Here is a 19504-nt window from a genome sequence, read left to right as displayed (position 1 = left end):
TGAGTTCTCTGTCTCAATCAACGCGGAAAAAGCATCCTCCTGCGTTGGATGCTCTCCTGGTATCAGAGCTTGACAAACTGGTCATTTTTGGTGAGTTCTCTGTCTCGATCAACACGGAAAAAGCATCCTCCTGCGTTGGATGCTCTCCTGGTATCAGAGCTTGACAAACTGGTCATTTTTGGTGAGTTCTCTGTCTCGATTGACACGGAAAAAGCATCCTCCTGCGTTGGCTGCTCTCTTGGTATCAGAGCTTGACAAACTGGTCATTTTTGGTGAGTTCTCTGTCTCGATTGACACGGAAAAAGCATCCTCCTGCGTTGGATGCTCTACTGGTATCAGAGCTTGACAAACTGGTCATTTTTGGCGAGTTCTCTGTCTCGATCAATACGGTACAAGCATCCTCCTGCGTTGGATGCTTTCCTGGTATCAGAGCTTGACAAACTGGTCATTTTTGGCGAGTTCTCTGTCTCGATCAACACGGAAAAAGCATCCTCCTGCGTTGGATGCTTTCCTGGTATCAGAGCTTGACAAACTGGTCATTTTTGGTGAGTTCTCTGTCTCGATCGACACGGAAAAAGCATCCTCCTGCGTTGGATGCTCTCCTGGTATCAGAGCTTGACAAACTGGTCATTTTTGGTGAGTTCTCTGTCTCGATCAACACGGAAAAAGCATCCTCCTGCGCTGGATGCTCTCCTGGTATCAAAGCTTGACAAACTGGTCATTTTTGGTGAGTTCTCTGTCTCGGTCAACGCGAAAAAAGCATCCTCCTGCGTTGGATGCTCTCCTGGTATCAAAGCTTGACAAACTGGTCATTTTTGGTGAGTTCTCTGTCTTGGTCAACACGGAAAAGCATCCTCTTGCGTTGGATGCTCTACTGGTATCAGAGCTTGACAAACTGGTCATTTTTGGTGAGTTCTCTGTCTCGTTAAACACGGTAAAAGCATCCTCCTGCGTTGGATGCTCTACTGGTATCAGAGCTTGACAAACTGGTCATTTTTGGTGAGTTCTCTGTCTCGATCAATACGGAAAAGCATCCTCCTACGTTGGATGCTCTCCTGGTATCAGAGCTTGACAAACTGGTCATTTTTGGTGAGTTCTCTGTCTCGATCGACACGGAAAAAGCATCCTCCTACGTTGGATGCTCTCCTGGTATCAGAGCTTGACAAACTGGTCATTTTTGGTGAGTTCTCTGTCTCGATCAACACGGAAAAAGCATCCTCCTGCGTTGGATGCTCTCCTGGTATCAGAGCTTGACGAATTGGTCATTTGTGGTAAGTGCTTTGTCTCGGTCAACACGGAAAAAGCATCCTCCTGCGTTGGATGCTCTCCTGGTATCAGAGCTTGACAAACTGGTCATTTTTGGTGAGTTCTCTGTCTCGATTGACACGGAAAAAAGCATCCTCCTGCGTTGGATGCTCTCTTGGTATCAGAGCTTGACAAACTGGTCATTTTTGGTGAGTTCTCTGTCTCGATCAACACGGAAAAAGCATTCTTCTACGTTGGATGCTCTCCTGGTATCAGAGCTTGACAAACTGGTCATTTTTGGTGAGTTCTCTGTCTCGATCGACACGGAAAAAGCATCCTCCTGCGTTGGATGCTTTCCTGGTTTCAGAGCTTGACAAACTGGTCATTTTTGGTGAGTTCTCTGTCTCGATCAACACGGTAAAAGCATCCTCCTGCGTTGGAAGTTTTCCTGGTATCAGAGCTTGACAAACTGGTCATTTTTGGCGAGTTCTCTGTCTCGGTCAACACGGTAAAAGCATCCTCCTGCGTTGGATGCTTTCCTGGTATCAGAGCTTGACAAACTGGTCATTTTTGGTGAGTTCCCTGTCTCGATCAACACGTTAAAAGCATCCTCCTGCGTTGGATGCTTTCTTGGTATCGGAGCTTGACAAACTGGTCATTTTTGGCGAGTTCTCTGTCTCGATCAACACGGAAAAAGCATCCTCCTGCGTTGGATGCTCTCCTGGTAACAAAGCTTGACAAACTGGTCATTTTTGGTGAGTTCTCTGTCTCGATCGACACGGAAAAAGCATCCTCCTGCGTTGGATGCTCTCCTGGTATCAGAGCTTGACAAACTGGTCATTTTTGGTGAGTTCTCTGTCTCGATCAACACGGTAAAAGCATCCTCCTGCGTTGGATGCTCTCCTGGTATCAGAGCTTGACAAACTGGTCATTTTTGGTGAGTTCTCTGTCTCGATCGACACGGAAAAGCATCCTCCTGCGCTGGATGCTCTCCTGGTATCAGAGCTTGACAAACTGGTCATTTTTGGTGAGTTCTCTGTCTCGTTCAACACGGAAAAAGCATCCTCCTGCGTTGGATGCTCTACTGGTATCAGAGCGTGACAAACTGGTCATTTTTGGTGAGTTCTCTGTCTCGATCAACACGGTAAAAGCATCCTCCTACGTTGTATGCTCTCCTGGTATCAGAGCTTGACAAACTGGTCATTTTTGGTGAGTTCTCTGTCTCGATCAACACGTTAAAAGCATCCTCCTGCGTTGGATGCTCTCCTGGGATCAGAGCTTGACAAACTGGTCATTTTTGGCGAGTTCTCTGTCTCGATCAATACGGAAAAGCATCCTCCTGGGTTGGATGCTCTCCTTGTATCAGAGCTTGACAAACTGGTCATTTTTGGTGAGTTCTCTGTCTCGATCGACACGGAAAAAAGCATCCTCCTGCGTTGGCTGCTCTCCTGGTATCAGAGCTTGACAAACTGGTCATTTTTGGTGAGTTCTCTGTCTCAATTGACACGGAAAAAGCATCCTCCTGCATTGGATGCTCTCCTGGTAACAAAGCTTGACAAACTGGTCATTTTTGGTGAGTTCTCTGTCTCGATCGACACGGAAAAAAGCATCCTCCTGCGTTGGATACTCTCCTGGTATCAGAGCTTGACAAACTGGTCATTTTTGGTGAGTTCTCTGTCTCGATTGACACGGTAAAAGCATCCTCCTGCGTTGGATGCTCTCCAGGTATCAGAGCTTGACAAACTGGTCATTTTTGGTGAGTTCTCTGTCTCGATCAACACGGAAAAAGCATCCTCCTACATTGGATGCTCTCCTGGTATCAGAGCTTGACAAACTGGTCATTTTTGGTGAGTTCTCTGTCTCGATCAACACGGAAAAAGCATTCTTCTACGTTGGATGCTCTCCTGGTATCAGAGCTTGACAAACTGGTCATTTTTGGTGAGTTCTCTGTCTCGATCAATATGGAAAAGCATCCTCCTGCGTTGGATGCTTTCCTGGTATCAGAGCTTGACAAACTGGTCAGTTTTGGTGAGTTCTCTGTCTCGATCAACACGGAAAAAGCATCCTCCTGCGTTGGATGCTCTCCTGGTATCAGAGCTTGACAAATTGGTCATTTGTGGTGAGTGCTTTGTCTCGGTCAACACGGAAAAGCATCCTCCTGCGTTGGATGCTCTCCTGGTATCAGAGCTTGACAAACTGGTCATTTTTGGTGAGTTCTCTGTCTCGATTAACACGGAAAAAAGCATCCTCCTGCGTTGGATGCTCTCTTGGTATCAGAGCTTGACAAACTGGTCATTTTTGGTGAGTTCTCTGTCTCGATTGACACGGAAAAAGCATCCTCCTGCGTTGGATGCTCTACTGGTATCAGAGCTTGACAAACTGGTCATTTTTGGCGAGTTCTCTGTTTCGATCAATACGGTACAAGCATCCTCCTGCGTTGGATGCTTTCCTGGTATCAGAGCTTGACAAACTGGTCATTTTTGGCGAGTTCTCTGTCTCGGTCAACACGGAAAAAGCATCCTCCTGCGTTGGATGCTCTCCTGGTATCAGAGCTTGACAAACTGGTCATTTTTGGTGAGTTCTCTGTCTCAATCAACGCGGAAAAAGCATCCTCCTGCGTTGGATGCTCTCCTGGTATTAGAGCTTGACAAACTGGTCATTTTTGGTGAGTTCTCTGTCTCGATCAACACGGAAAAAGCATCCTTCTACGTTGAATGCTCTCCTGGTATCAGAGCTTGACAAACTGGTCATTTTTGGTGAGTTCTCTGTCTTGGTCAACACGGTAAAAGCATCCTCCTGCGTTGGATGCTCTCCTGGTATCAGAGCTTGACAAACTGGTCATTTTTGGTGAGTTCTCTGTCTCGATTGACACGGAAAAAAGCATCCTCCTGCGTTGGATGCTCTCTTGGTATCAGAGCTTGACAAACTGGTCATTTTTGGTGAGTTCTCTGTCTCGATTGACACGGAAAAAGCATCCTCCTGCGTTGGATGCTCTACTGGTATCAGAGCTTGACAAACTGGTCATTTTTGGTGAGTTCTCTGTCTCGATCAACACGAAAAACGCATCCTCCTACGTTGGATGCTCTCCTGGTATCAGAGCGTGACAAACTGGTCATTTTTGGTGAGTTCTCTGTCTCGATCAACACGGAAAAAGCATCCTCCTGCGTTGGATGCTCTCCTGGGATCAGAGCTTGACAAACTGGTCATTTTTGGTGAGTTCTCTGTCTCAATCAACGCGGAAAAAGCATCCTCGTGCGTTGGATGCTCTCCTGGTATTAGAGCTTGACAAACTGGTCATTTTTGGTGAGTTCTCTGTCTCGATCAACACGGAAAAAGCATCCTTCTACGTTGAATGCTCTCCTGGTATCAGAGCTTGACAAACTGGTCATTTTTGGTGAGTTCTCTGTCTTGGTCAACACGGTAAAAGCATCCTCCTGCGTTGGATGCTCTCCTGGTATCAGAGCTTGACAAACTGGTCATTTTTGGTGAGTTCTCTGTCTCGATCAACACGGTAAAAGCATCCTCCTGCGCTGGCTGCTCTCCTGGTATCAAAGCTTGACAAATTGGTCATTTTTGGTGAGTTCTTTGTCCCGATCAATACGGTAAAAGCATCCTCCTGCGTTGGATGCTCTCCTGGTATCAGAGCTTGACAAACTGGTCATTTTTGGTGAGTTCTCTGTCTCGATTGACACGGAAAAAGCATCCTCCTGCGTTGGATGCTCTCCTGGTATCAGAGCTTGACAAACTGGTCATTTTTGGCGAGTTCTCTGTCTCGATCAACACGGAAAAAGCATCCTCCTGCGTTGGATGCTCTCCTGGTATCAGAGCTTGACAAACTGGTCATTTTTGGTGAGTTCTCTGTCTCAATCAACGCGGAAAAAGCATCCTCCTGCGTTGGATGCTCTACTGGTATCAGAGCTTGACAAACTGGTCATTTTTGGTGAGTTCTCTGTCTCGATCAACACGGAAAAAGCATCCTCCTACGTTGGATGCTTTCCTGGTATCAGAGCTTGACAAACTGGTCATTTTTGGTGAGTTCTCTGTCTCGATCAACACGGAAAAAGCATCCTCCTGCGTTGGATGCTCTCCTGGTATCAGAGCTTGACAAACTGGTCATTTTTGGTGAGTTCTCTGTCTCGATCGACACGGTAAAAGCATCCTCCTGCGTTGGATGCTCTCTTGGTATCAGAGCTTGACAAACTGGTCATTTTTGGTGAGTTCTCTGTCTCGATCGACACGGAAAAAAGCATCCTCCTGCGTTGGATACTCTCCTGGTATCAGAGCTTGACAAACTGGTCATTTTTGGCGAGTTCTCTGTCTCGATCAACACGTTAAAAGCATCCTCCTGCGTTGGATGCTCTCCTGGTATCAGAGCTTGACAAACTGGTCATTTTTGGTGAGTTCTCTGTCTCGATCAACACGGAAAAAGCATCCTCCTGCGTTGGATGCTCTCCTGGTATCAGAGCTTGACAAACTGGTCATTTTTGGTGAGTTCTCTGTCTCGATTGACACGGAAAAAGCATCCTCCTGTGTTGGATGCTCTACTGGTATCAGAGCTTGACAAACTGGTCATTTTTGGCGAGTTCTCTGTCTCGATCAATACGGTACAAGCATCCTCCTGCGTTGGATGCTTTTCTGGTATCAGAGCTTGACAAACTGGTCATTTTTGGTGAGTTCTCTGTCTCGATCAACACGGTAAAAGCATCCTCCTACGTTGTATGCTCTCCTGGTATCAGAGCTTGACAAACTGGTCATTTTTGGTGAGTTCTCTGTCTCGATCAACACGTTAAAAGCATCCTCCTGCGTTGGATGCTCTCCTGGTAACAAAGCTTGACAAACTGGTCATTTTTGGTGAGTTCTCTGTCTCGATCGACACGGAAAAAGCATCCTCCTGCGTTGGATGCTCTCCTGGTAACAAAGCTTGACAAACTGGTCATTTTTGGTGAGTTCTCTGTCTCGATCGACACGGAAAAAGCATCCTCCTGCGTTGGATGCTCTCCTGGTATCAGAGCTTGACAAACTGGTCATTTTTGGTGAGTTCTCTGTCTCGATCAACACGGTAAAAGCATCCTCCTGCGTTGGATGCTCTCCTGGTATCTGAGCTTGACAAACTGGTCATTTTTGGTGAGTTCTCTGTCTCGATCGACACGGAAAAAAGCATCCTCCTGCGTTGGATACTCTCCTGGTATCAGAGCTTGACAAACTGGTCATTTTTGGCGAGTTCTCTGTCTCGATCAACACGTTAAAAGCATCCTCCTGCGTTGGAAGCTCTCCTGGTATCAGAGCTTGACAAACTGGTCATTTTTGGTGAGTTCTCTGTCTCGATCAACACGGAAAAAGCATCCTCCTGCGTTGGATGCTCTCCTGGTATCAGAGCTTGACAAACTGGTCATTTTTGGTGAGTTCTCTGTCTCGATTGACACGGAAAAAGCATCCTCCTGTGTTGGATGCTCTCCTGGTATCAGAGCTTGACAAACTGGTCATTTTTGGTGAGTTCTCTGTCTCGATCAACACGGTAAAAGCATCCTCCTGCGTTGGATGCTTTCCTGGTATCAGAGCTTGACAAACTGGTCATTTTTGGTGAGTTCCCTGTCTCGATCAACACGTTAAAAGCATCCTCCTGCGTTGGATGCTTTCTTGGTATCGGAGCTTGACAAACTGGTCATTTTTGGCGAGTTCTCTGTCTCGATCAACACGGAAAAAGCATCCTCCTGCGTTGGATGCTCTCCTGGTAACAAAGCTTGACAAACTGGTCATTTTTGGCGAGTTCTCTGTCTCGATCGACACGGAAAAAGCATCCTCCTGCGTTGGATGCTCTCCTGGTATCAGAGCTTGACAAACTGGTCATTTTTGGTGAGTTCTCTGTCTCGATCAACACGGTAAAAGCATCCTCCTGCGTTGGATGCTCTCCTGGTATCAGAGCTTGACAAACTGGTCATTTTTGGTGAGTTCTCTGTCTCGATCGACACGGAAAAGCATCCTCCTGCGCTGGATGCTCTCCTGGTATCAGAGCTTGACAAACTGGTCATTTTTGGTGAGTTCTCTGTCTCGTTCAACACGGAAAAAGCATCCTCCTGCGTTGGATGCTCTACTGGTATCAGAGCGTGACAAACTGGTCATTTTTGGTGAGTTCTCTGTCTCGATCAACACGGTAAAAGCATCCTCCTACGTTGTATGCTCTCCTGGTATCAGAGCTTGACAAACTGGTCATTTTTGGTGAGTTCTCTGTCTCGATCAACACGTTAAAAGCATCCTCCTGCGTTGGATGCTCTCCTGGGATCAGAGCTTGACAAACTGGTCATTTTTGGCGAGTTCTCTGTCTCGATCAATACGGAAAAGCATCCTCCTGGGTTGGATGCTCTCCTTGTATCAGAGCTTGACAAACTGGTCATTTTTGGTGAGTTCTCTGTCTCGATCGACACGGAAAAAAGCATCCTCCTGCGTTGGCTGCTCTCCTGGTATCAGAGCTTGACAAACTGGTCATTTTTGGTGAGTTCTCTGTCTCAATTGACACGGAAAAAGCATCCTCCTGCATTGGATGCTCTCCTGGTAACAAAGCTTGACAAACTGGTCATTTTTGGTGAGTTCTCTGTCTCGATCGACACGGAAAAAAGCATCCTCCTGCGTTGGATACTCTCCTGGTATCAGAGCTTGACAAACTGGTCATTTTTGGTGAGTTCTCTGTCTCGATTGACACGGTAAAAGCATCCTCCTGCGTTGGATGCTCTCCAGGTATCAGAGCTTGACAAACTGGTCATTTTTGGTGAGTTCTCTGTCTCGATCAACACGGAAAAAGCATCCTCCTACATTGGATGCTCTCCTGGTATCAGAGCTTGACAAACTGGTCATTTTTGGTGAGTTCTCTGTCTCGATCAACACGGAAAAAGCATTCTTCTACGTTGGATGCTCTCCTGGTATCAGAGCTTGACAAACTGGTCATTTTTGGTGAGTTCTCTGTCTCGATCAATATGGAAAAGCATCCTCCTGCGTTGGATGCTTTCCTGGTATCAGAGCTTGACAAACTGGTCAGTTTTGGTGAGTTCTCTGTCTCGATCAACACGGAAAAAGCATCCTCCTGCGTTGGATGCTCTCCTGGTATCAGAGCTTGACAAATTGGTCATTTGTGGTGAGTGCTTTGTCTCGGTCAACACGGAAAAGCATCCTCCTGCGTTGGATGCTCTCCTGGTATCAGAGCTTGACAAACTGGTCATTTTTGGTGAGTTCTCTGTCTCGATTAACACGGAAAAAAGCATCCTCCTGCGTTGGATGCTCTCTTGGTATCAGAGCTTGACAAACTGGTCATTTTTGGTGAGTTCTCTGTCTCGATTGACACGGAAAAAGCATCCTCCTGCGTTGGATGCTCTACTGGTATCAGAGCTTGACAAACTGGTCATTTTTGGCGAGTTCTCTGTTTCGATCAATACGGTACAAGCATCCTCCTGCGTTGGATGCTTTCCTGGTATCAGAGCTTGACAAACTGGTCATTTTTGGCGAGTTCTCTGTCTCGGTCAACACGGAAAAAGCATCCTCCTGCGTTGAATGCTCTCCTGGTATCAGAGCTTGACAAACTGGTCATTTTTGGTGAGTTCTCTGTCTCAATCAACGCGGAAAAAGCATCCTCCTGCGTTGGATGCTCTCCTGGTATTAGAGCTTGACAAACTGGTCATTTTTGGTGAGTTCTCTGTCTCGATCAACACGGAAAAAGCATCCTTCTACGTTGAATGCTCTCCTGGTATCAGAGCTTGACAAACTGGTCATTTTTGGTGAGTTCTCTGTCTTGGTCAACACGGTAAAAGCATCCTCCTGCGTTGGATGCTCTCCTGGTATCAGAGCTTGACAAACTGGTCATTTTTGGTGAGTTCTCTGTCTCGATTGACACGGAAAAAAGCATCCTCCTGCGTTGGATGCTCTCTTGGTATCAGAGCTTGACAAACTGGTCATTTTTGGTGAGTTCTCTGTCTCGATTGACACGGAAAAAGCATCCTCCTGCGTTGGATGCTCTACTGGTATCAGAGCTTGACAAACTGGTCATTTTTGGTGAGTTCTCTGTCTCGATCAACACGAAAAACGCATCCTCCTACGTTGGATGCTCTCCTGGTATCAGAGCGTGACAAACTGGTCATTTTTGGTGAGTTCTCTGTCTCGATCAACACGGAAAAAGCATCCTCCTGCGTTGGATGCTCTCCTGGGATCAGAGCTTGACAAACTGGTCATTTTTGGTGAGTTCTCTGTCTCAATCAACGCGGAAAAAGCATCCTCGTGCGTTGGATGCTCTCCTGGTATTAGAGCTTGACAAACTGGTCATTTTTGGTGAGTTCTCTGTCTCGATCAACACGGAAAAAGCATCCTTCTACGTTGAATGCTCTCCTGGTATCAGAGCTTGACAAACTGGTCATTTTTGGTGAGTTCTCTGTCTTGGTCAACACGGTAAAAGCATCCTCCTGCGTTGGATGCTCTCCTGGTATCAGAGCTTGACAAACTGGTCATTTTTGGTGAGTTCTCTGTCTCGATCAACACGGTAAAAGCATCCTCCCGCGCTGGCTGCTCTCCTGGTATCAAAGCTTGACAAATTGGTCATTTTTGGTGAGTTCTTTGTCCCGATCAATACGGTAAAAGCATCCTCCTGCGTTGGATGCTCTCCTGGTATCAGAGCTTGACAAACTGGTCATTTTTGGTGAGTTCTCTGTCTCGATTGACACGGAAAAAGCATCCTCCTGCGTTGGATGCTCTCCTGGTATCAGAGCTTGACAAACTGGTCATTTTTGGCGAGTTCTCTGTCTCGATCAACACGGAAAAAGCATCCTCCTGCGTTGGATGCTCTCCTGGTATCAGAGCTTGACAAACTGGTCATTTTTGGTGAGTTCTCTGTCTCAATCAACGCGGAAAAAGCATCCTCCTGCGTTGGATGCTCTTCTGGTATCAGAGCTTGACAAACTGGTCATTTTTGGTGAGTTCTCTGTCTCGATCAACACGGAAAAAGCATCCTCCTACGTTGGATGCTCTCCTGGTATCAGAGCTTGACAAACTGGTCATTTTTGGTGAGTTCTCTGTCTCGATCAACACGGAAAAAGCATCCTCCTGCGTTGGATGCTCTCCTGGTATCAGAGCTTGACAAACTGGTCATTTTTGGTGAGTTCTCTGTCTCGATCGACACGGTAAAAGCATCCTCCTGCGTTGGATGCTCTCTTGGTATCAGAGCTTGACAAACTGGTCATTTTTGGTGAGTTCTCTGTCTCGATCGACACGGAAAAAAGCATCCTCCTGCGTTGGATACTCTCCTGGTATCAGAGCTTGACAAACTGGTCATTTTTGGCGAGTTCTCTGTCTCGATCAACACGTTAAAAGCATCCTCCTGCGTTGGAAGCTCTCCTGGTATCAGAGCTTGACAAACTGGTCATTTTTGGTGAGTTCTCTGTCTCGATCAACACGGAAAAAGCATCCTCCTGCGTTGGATGCTCTCCTGGTATCAGAGCTTGACAAACTGGTCATTTTTGGTGAGTTCTCTGTCTCGATTGACACGGAAAAAGCATCCTCCTGTGTTGGATGCTCTACTGGTATCAGAGCTTGACAAACTGGTCATTTTTGGCGAGTTCTCTGTCTCGATCAATACGGTACAAGCATCCTCCTGCGTTGGATGCTTTTCTGGTATCAGAGCTTGACAAACTGGTCATTTTTGGTGAGTTCTCTGTCTCGATCAACACGGAAAAAGCATCCTCCTGCGTTGGATGCTCTCCTGGTATCAGAGCTTGACAAACTGGTCATTTTTGGCGAGTTCTCTGTCTCGGTCAACACGGAAAAAGCATCCTCCTGCGTTGGATGCTCTCCTGGTATCAGAGCTTGACAAACTGGTCATTTTTGGTGAGTTCTCTGTCTCGGTCAACGCGGAAAAAGCATCCTCCTGCGTTGGATGCTCTCCTGGTATTAGAGCTTGACAAACTGGTCATTTTTGGTGAGTTCTCTGTCTCGATCGACACGGAAAAAGCATCCTTCTACGTTGAATGCTCTCCTGGTATCAGAGCTTGACAAATTGGTCATTTTTGGCGAGTTCTCTGTCTCGATCAACACGGTAAAAGCTTCCTCCTGCGTTGGATGCTTTCCTGGTATCAGAGCTTGACAAACTGGTCATTTTTGGTGAGTTCTCTGTCTCGATCAACACGTTAAAAGCATCCTCCTGCGTTGGATGCTTTCTTGGTATCAGTGCTTGACAAACTGGTCATTTTTGGCGAGTTCTCTGTCTCGATCAACACGGAAAAAGCATCCTCCTGCGTTGGATGCTCTCCTGGTAACAAAGCTTGACAAACTGGTCATTTTTGGCGAGTTCTCTGTCTCGATCAACACGGAAAAAGCATCCTCCTGCGTTGGATGCTCTCCTGGTATCAGAGCTTGACAAACTGGTCATTTTTGGTGAGTTCTCTGTCTCGATCAACACGGTAAAAGCATCCTCCTGCGTTGGATGCTCTCCTGGTATCAGAGCTTGACAAACTGGTCATTTTTGGTGAGTTCTCTGTCTCGATCAACACGGAAAAAGCATCCTCCTGCGCTGGCTGCTCTCCTGGTATCAGAGCTTGACAAACTGGTCATTTTTGGGGAGTTCTTTGTCTCGTTCAACACGGAAAAAGCATCCTCCTGCGTTGGATGCTCTACTGGTATCAGAGCGTGACAAACTGGTCATTTTTGGTGAGTTCTCTGTCTCGATCGACACGGAAAAAGCATCCTCCTGCGTTGGATGCTCTCCTGGTATCAGAGCTTGACAAACTGGTCATTTTTGGTGAGTTCTCTGTCTCGATCGACACGGAAAAAGCATCCTCCTGCGTTGAATGCTCTCTTGGTATCAGAGCTTGACAAACTGGTCATTTTTGGTGAGTTCTCTGTCTCGATCAACACGGAAAAAAGCATCCTCCTGCGTTGGATGCTCTCCTGGTATCAGAGCTTGACGAATTGGTTATTTGTGGTGAGTGCTCTGTCTTGGTCAACACGGAAAAAGCATCCTCCTGCGTTGGATGCTCTCCTGGTATCAGAGCTTGACAAACTGGTCATTTTTGGTGAGTTCTCTGTCTCGATTGACACGGAAAAAAGCATCCTCCTGCGTTGGATGCTCTCTTGGTATCAGAGCTTGACAAACTGGTCATTTTTGGTGAGTTCTCTGTATCGATTGACACGGAAAAAGCATCCTCCTGCGTTGGATGCTCTACTGGTATCAGAGCTTGACAAACTGGTCATTTTTGGCGAGTTCTCTGTCTCGATCAATACGGTACAAGCATCCTCCTGCGTTGGATGCTTTCCTGGTATCAGAGCTTGACAAACTGGTCATTTTTAGCGAGTTCTCTGTCTCGGTCAACACGGAAAAAGCATCCTCCTGCGTTGGATGCTTTCTTGGTATCAGAGCTTGACAAACTGGTCATTTTTGGTGAGTTCTCTGTCTCAATCAACGCGGAAAAAGCATCCTCCTGCGTTGGATGCTCTCCTGGTATTAGAGCTTGACAAACTGGTCATTTTTGGTGAGTTCTCTGTCTCGATCAACACGGAAAAAGCATCCTCCTGCGTTGGATGCTCTCCTGGTATCAGAGCTTGACAAACTGGTCATTTTTGGTGAGTTCTCTGTCTCGATTGACACGGAAAAAGCATCCTCCTGCGTTGGCTGCTCTCTTGGTATCAGAGCTTGACAAACTGGTCATTTTTAGTGAGTTCTCTGTCTCGATTGACACGGAAAAAGCATCCTCCTGCGTTGGATGCTCTACTGGTATCAGAGCTTGACAAACTGGTCATTTTTGGCGAGTTCTCTGTCTCGATCAATACGGTACAAGCATCCTCCTGCGTTGGATGCTTTCCTGGTATCAGAGCTTGACAAACTGGTCATTTTTGGCGAGTTCTCTGTCTCGATCAACACGGAAAAAGCATCCTCCTGCGTTGGATGCTTTCCTGGTATCAGAGCTTGACAAACTGGTCATTTTTGGTGAGTTCTCTGTCTCGATCGACACGGAAAAAGCATCCTCCTGCGTTGGATGCTCTCCTGGTATCAGAGCTTGACAAACTGGTCATTTTTGGTGAGTTCTCTGTCTCGATCAACACGGAAAAAGCATCCTCCTGCGCTGGATGCTCTCCTGGTATCAAAGCTTGACAAACTGGTCATTTTTGGCGAGTTCTCTGTCTCGATCAACACGGAAAAAGCATCCTCCTGCGTTGGATGCTCCCCTGGTATCAAAGCTTGACAAACTGGTCATTTTTGGTGAGTTCTCTGTCTCGGTCAACACGGAAAAAGCATCCTCCTGCGTTGGATGCTCTCCTGGTATCAGAGCTTGACAAACTGGTCATTTTTGGTGAGTTCTCTGTCTCGTTCAACACGGTAAAAGCATCCTCCTGCGTTGGATGCTCTACTGGTATCAGAGCTTGACAAACTGGTCATTTTTGGCGAGTTCTCTGTCTCGTTCAATACGGTAAAAGCATCCTCCTGCGTTGGATGCTTTCCTGGTATCAGAGCTTGACAAACTGGTCATTTTTGGCGAGTTCTTTGTCTCGGTCAACACGGAAAAAGCATCCTCCTGCGTTGAATGCTTTCTTGGTATCAGAGCTTGACAAACTGGTCATTTTTGGTGAGTTCTCTGTCTCAATCAACGCGGAAAAAGCATCCTCCTGCGTTGGATGCTCTCCTGGTATTAGAGCTTGACAAACTGGTCATTTTTGGCGAGTTCTCTGTCTCGATCAACACGGAAAAAGCATCCTTCTATGTTGAATGCTCTCCTTGTATCAGAGCTTGACAAACTGGTCATTTTTGGCGAGTTCTCTGTCTCGATCAACACGGAAAAAGCATCCTCCTGCGTTGGATGCTCCCCTGGTATCAAAGCTTGACAAACTGGTCATTTTTAGTGAGTTCTCTGTCTCGGTCAACACGGAAAAAGCATCCTCCTGCGTTGGATGCTCTCCTGGTATCAGAGCTTGACAAACTGGTCATTTTTGGTGAGTTCTCTGTCTCGTTCAACACGGTAAAAGCATCCTCCTGCGTTGGATGCTCTACTGGTATCAGAGCTTGACAAACTGGTCATTTTTGGTGAGTTCTCTGTCTCGATCAACACGAAAAAAGCATCCTCCTACGTTGGATGCTCTCCTGGTATCAGAGCTTGACAAACTGGTCATTTTTGGTGAGTTCTCTGTCTCGATCGACACGGAAAAAGCATCCTTCTATGTTGAATGCTCTCCTGGTATCAGAGCTTGACAAACTGGTCATTTTTGGCGAGTTCTCTGTCTCGATCAACACGGAAAAAGCATCCTCCTGCGTTGGATGCTCTCCTGGTATCAGAGCTTGACGAATTGGTCATTTGTGGTAAGTGCTTTGTCTAGGTCAACACGGAAAAAGCATCCTCCTGCGTTGGATGCTCTCCTGGTATCAGAGCTTGACAAACTGGTCATTTTTGGTGAGTTCTCTGTCTCGATTGACACGGAAAAAAGCATCCTCCTGCGTTGGATGCTCTCTTGGTATCAGAGCTTGACAAACTGGTCATTTTTGGTGAGTTCTCTGTATCGATTGACACGGAAAAAGCATCCTCCTGCGTTGGATGCTCTACTGGTATCAGAGCTTGACAAACTGGTCATTTTTGGCGAGTTCTCTGTCTCGATCAATACGGTAAAAGCATCCTCCTGCGTTGGATGCTTTCCTGGTATCAGAGCTTGACAAACTGGTCATTTTTGGCGAGTTCTCTGTCTCGGTCAACACGGAAAAAGCATCCTCCTGCGTTGGATGCTTTCCTGGTATCAGAGCTTGACAAACTGGTCATTTTTGGTGAGTTCTCTGTCTCGATCAACACGAAAAAAGCATCCTCCTACGTTGGATGCTCTCCTGGTATCAGAGCTTGACAAACTGGTCATTTTTGGTGAGTTCTCTGTCTCAATCAACGCGGAAAAAGCATCCTCCTGCGTTGGATGCTCTCCTGGTATTAGAGCTTGACAAACTGGTCATTTTTGGTGAGTTCTCTGTCTCGATCAACACGGAAAAAGCATCCTCCTGCGTTGGATGCTCTCCTGGTATCAGAGCTTGACAAACTGGTCATTTTTGGCGAGTTCTCTGTCTCGATCAACACGGAAAAAGCATCCTCCTGCGTTGGATGCTCTCCTGGTATCAAAGCTTGACAAACTGGTCATTTTTAGTGAGTTCTCTGTCTCGGTCAACACGGAAAAAGCATCCTCCTGCGTTGGATGCTCTCCTGGTATCAGAGCTTGACAAACTGGTCATTTTTGGTGAGTTCTCTGTCTCGTTCAACACGGTAAAAGCATCCTCCTGCGTTGGATGCTCTACTGGTATCAGAGCTTGACAAACTGGTCATTTTTGGTGAGTTCTCTGTCTCGATCAACACGAAAAAAGCATCCTCCTACGTTGGATGCTCTCCTGGTATCAGAGCTTGACAAACTGGTCATTTTTGGTGAGTTCTCTGTCTCGATCAACACGGAAAAAGCATCCTTCTATGTTGAATGCTCTCCTGGTATCAGAGCTTGACAAACTGGTCATTTTTGGCGAGTTCTCTGTCTCGATCAACACGGAAAAAGCATCCTCCTGCGTTGGATGCTCCCCTGGTATCAAAGCTTGACAAACTGGTCATTTTTAGTGAGTTCTCTGTCTCGGTCAACACGGAAAAAGCATCCTCCTGCGTTGGATGCTCTCCTGGTATCAGAGCTTGACAAACTGGTCATTTTTAGTGAGTTCTCTGTCTCGTTCAACACGGAAAAAGCATCCTCCTTCGTTGGATGCTTTCTTGGTATCAGAGCTTGACAAACTGGTCATTTTTGGTGAGTTCTCTGTCTCAATCAACGCGGAAAAAGCATCCTCCTGCGTTGGATGCTCTCCTGGTATCAGAGCTTGACAAACTGGTCATTTTTGGTGAGTTCTCTGTCTCGATCAACACGGAAAAAGCATCCTTCTATGTTGAATGCTCTCCTGGTATCAGAGCTTGACAAACTGGTCATTTTTGGCGAGTTCTCTGTCTCGATCAACACGGAAAAAGCATCCTCCTGCGTTGGATGCTCCCCTGGTATCAAAGCTTGACAAACTGGTCATTTTTGGTGAGTTCTCTGTCTCGGTCAACACGGAAAAAGCATCCTCCTGCGTTGGATGCTCTCCTGGTATCAGAGCTTGACAAACTGGTCATTTTTGGTGAGTTCTCTGTCTCGTTCAACACGGTAAAAGCATCCTCCTGCGTTGGATGCTCTACTGGTATCAGAGCTTGACAAACTGGTCATTTTTGGCGAGTTCTCTGTCTCGTTCAATACGGTAAAAGCATCCTCCTGCGTTGGATGCTTTCCTGGTATCAGAGCTTGACAAACTGGTCATTTTTGGCGAGTTCTCTGTCTCGGTCAACACGGAAAAAGCATCCTCCTGCGTTGGATGCTTTCTTGGTATCAGAGCTTGACAAACTGGTCATTTTTGGTGAGTTCTCTGTCTCAATCAACGCGGAAAAAGCATCCTCCTGCGTTGGATGCTCTCCTGGTATTAGAGCTTGACAAACTGGTCATTTTTGGTGAGTTCTCTGTCTCGATCAACACGGAAAAAGCATCCTTCTATGTTGAATGCTCTCCTGGTATCAGAGCTTGACAAACTGGTCATTTTTGGCGAGTTCTCTGTCTCGATCATTACGGAAAAAGCATCCTCCTGCGTTGGATGCTCCCCTGGTATCAAAGCTTGACAAACTGGTCATTTTTAGTGAGTTCTCTGTCTCGGTCAACACGGAAAAAGCATCCTCCTGCGTTGGATGCTCTCCTGGTATCAGAGCTTGACAAACTGGTCATTTTTGGTGAGTTCTCTGTCTCGTTCAACACGGAAAAAGCATCCTCCTGCGTTGGATGCTTTCGTGGTATCAGAGCTTGACAAACTGGTCATTTTTGGTGAGTTCTCTGTCTCAATCAACGCGGAAAAAGCATCCTCCTGCGTTGGATGCTCTCCTGGTATTAGAGCTTGACAAACTGGTCATTTTTGGTGAGTTCTCTGTATCGATCAACACGGAAAAAGCATCCTTCTATGTTGAATGCTCTCCTGGTATCAGAGCTTGACAAACTGGTCATTTTTGGCGAGTTCTCTGTCTCGATCAACACGGAAAAAGCATCCTCCTGCGTTGGATGCTCCCCTGGTATCAAAGCTTGACAAACTGGTCATTTTTGGTGAGTTCTCTGTCTCGTTCAACACGGAAAAAGCATCCTCCTGCGTTGGATGCTTTCGTGGTATCAGAGCTTGACAAACTGGTCATTTTTGGTGAGTTCTCTGTCTCGTTCAACACGGTAAAAGCATCCTCCTGCGTTGGATGCTCTACTGGTATCAGAGCTTGACAAACTGGTCATTTTTGGTGAGTTCTCTGTCTCGATCAATACGGTAAAAGCATCCTCCTGCGTTGGATGCTTTCCTGGTATTAGAGCTTGACAAACTGGTCATTTTTGGCGAGTTCTCTGTCTCGGTCAACACGGAAAAAGCATCCTCCTGCGTTGGATGCTTTCCTGGTATCAGAGCTTGACAAACTGGTCATTTTTGGTGAGTTCTCTGTCTCGATCAACACGAAAAAAGCATCCTCCTACGTTGGATGCTCTCCTGGTATCAGAGCTTGACAAACTGGTCATTTTTGGTGAGTTCTCTGTCTCGATCGACACGGAAAAAGCATCCTCCTGCGTTGAATGCTCTCCTGGTATCAGAGCTTGACAAACTGGTCATTTTTGGTGAGTTCTCTGTCTCAATCAACGCGGAAAAAGCATCCTCCTGCGTTGGATGCTCTCCTGGTATTAGAGCTTGACAAACTGGTCATTTTTGGTGAGTTCTCTGTCTCGATCAACACGGAAAAAGCATCCTTCTATGTTGAATGCTCTCCTGGTATCAGAGCTTGACAAACTGGTCATTTTTGGCGAGTTCTCTGTCTCGATCAACACGGAAAAAGCATCCTCCTGCGTTGGATGCTCCCCTGGTATCAAAGTTTGACAAACTGGTCATTTTTAGTGAGTTCTCTGTCTCGGTCAACACGGAAAAAGCATCCTCCTGCGTTGGATGCTCTCCTGGTATCAGAGCTTGACAAACTGGTCATTTTTGGTGAGTTCTCTGTCTCGTTCAACACGGTAAAAGCATCCTCCTGCGTTGGATGCTCTACTGGTATCAGAGCTTGACAAACTGGTCATTTTTGGTGAGTTCTCTGTCTCGATCAACACGAAAAAAGCATCCTCCTACGTTGGATGCTCTCCTGGTATCAGAGCTTGACAAACTGGTCATTTTTGGTGAGTTCTCTGTCTCGATCAACACGGAAAAAGCATCCTTCTATGTTGAATGCTCTCCTGGTATCAGAGCTTGACAAACTGGTCATTTTTGGCGAGTTCTCTGTCTCGATCAACACGGAAAAAGCATCCTCCTGCGTTGGATGCTCCCCTGGTATCAAAGCTTGACAAACTGGTCATTTTTAGTGAGTTCTCTGTCTCGGTCAACACGGAAAAAGCATCCTCGTGCGTTGGATGCTCTCCTGGTATCAGAGCTTGACAAACTGGTCATTTTTAGTGAGTTCTCTGTCTCGTTCAACACGGAAAAAGCATCCTCCTTCGTTGGATGCTTTCTTGGTATCAGAGCTTGACAAACTGGTCATTTTTGGTGAGTTCTCTGTCTCAATCAACGCGGAAAAAGCATCCTCCTGCGTTGGATGCTCTCCTGGTATCAGAGCTTGACAAACTGGTCATTTTTGGTGAGTTCTCTGTCTCGATCAACACGGAAAAAGCATCCTTCTATGTTGAATGCTCTCCTGGTATCAGAGCTTGACAAACTGGTCATTTTTGGCGAGTTCTCTGTCTCGATCAACACGGAAAAAGCATCCTCCTGCGTTGGATGCTCCCCTGGTATCAAAGCTTGACAAACTGGTCATTTTTGGTGAGTTCTCTGTCTCGGTCAACACGGAAAAAGCATCCTCCTGCGTTGGATGCTCTCCTGGTATCAGAGCTTGACAAACTGGTCATTTTTGGTGAGTTCTCTGTCTCGTTCAACACGGTAAAAGCATCCTCCTGCGTTGGATGCTCTACTGGTATCAGAGCTTGACAAACTGGTCATTTTTGGCGAGTTCTCTGTCTCGGTCAATACGGTAAAAGCATCCTCCTGCGTTGGATGCTTTCCTGGTATCAGAGCTTGACAAACTGGTCATTTTTGGCGAGTTCTCTGTCTCGGTCAACACGGAAAAAGCATCCTCCTGCGTTGGATGCTTTCTTGGTATCAGAGCTTGACAAACTGGTCATTTTTGGTGAGTTCTCTGTCTCAATCAACGCG

Source organism: Anopheles moucheti, chromosome 3, assembly GCF_943734755.1.
Source record: "Anopheles moucheti chromosome 3, idAnoMoucSN_F20_07, whole genome shotgun sequence".
In the NCBI taxonomy this organism is placed as follows: Eukaryota; Metazoa; Arthropoda; class Insecta; order Diptera; family Culicidae; genus Anopheles; species Anopheles moucheti.
This window is presented reverse-complemented; position numbering follows the sequence as displayed.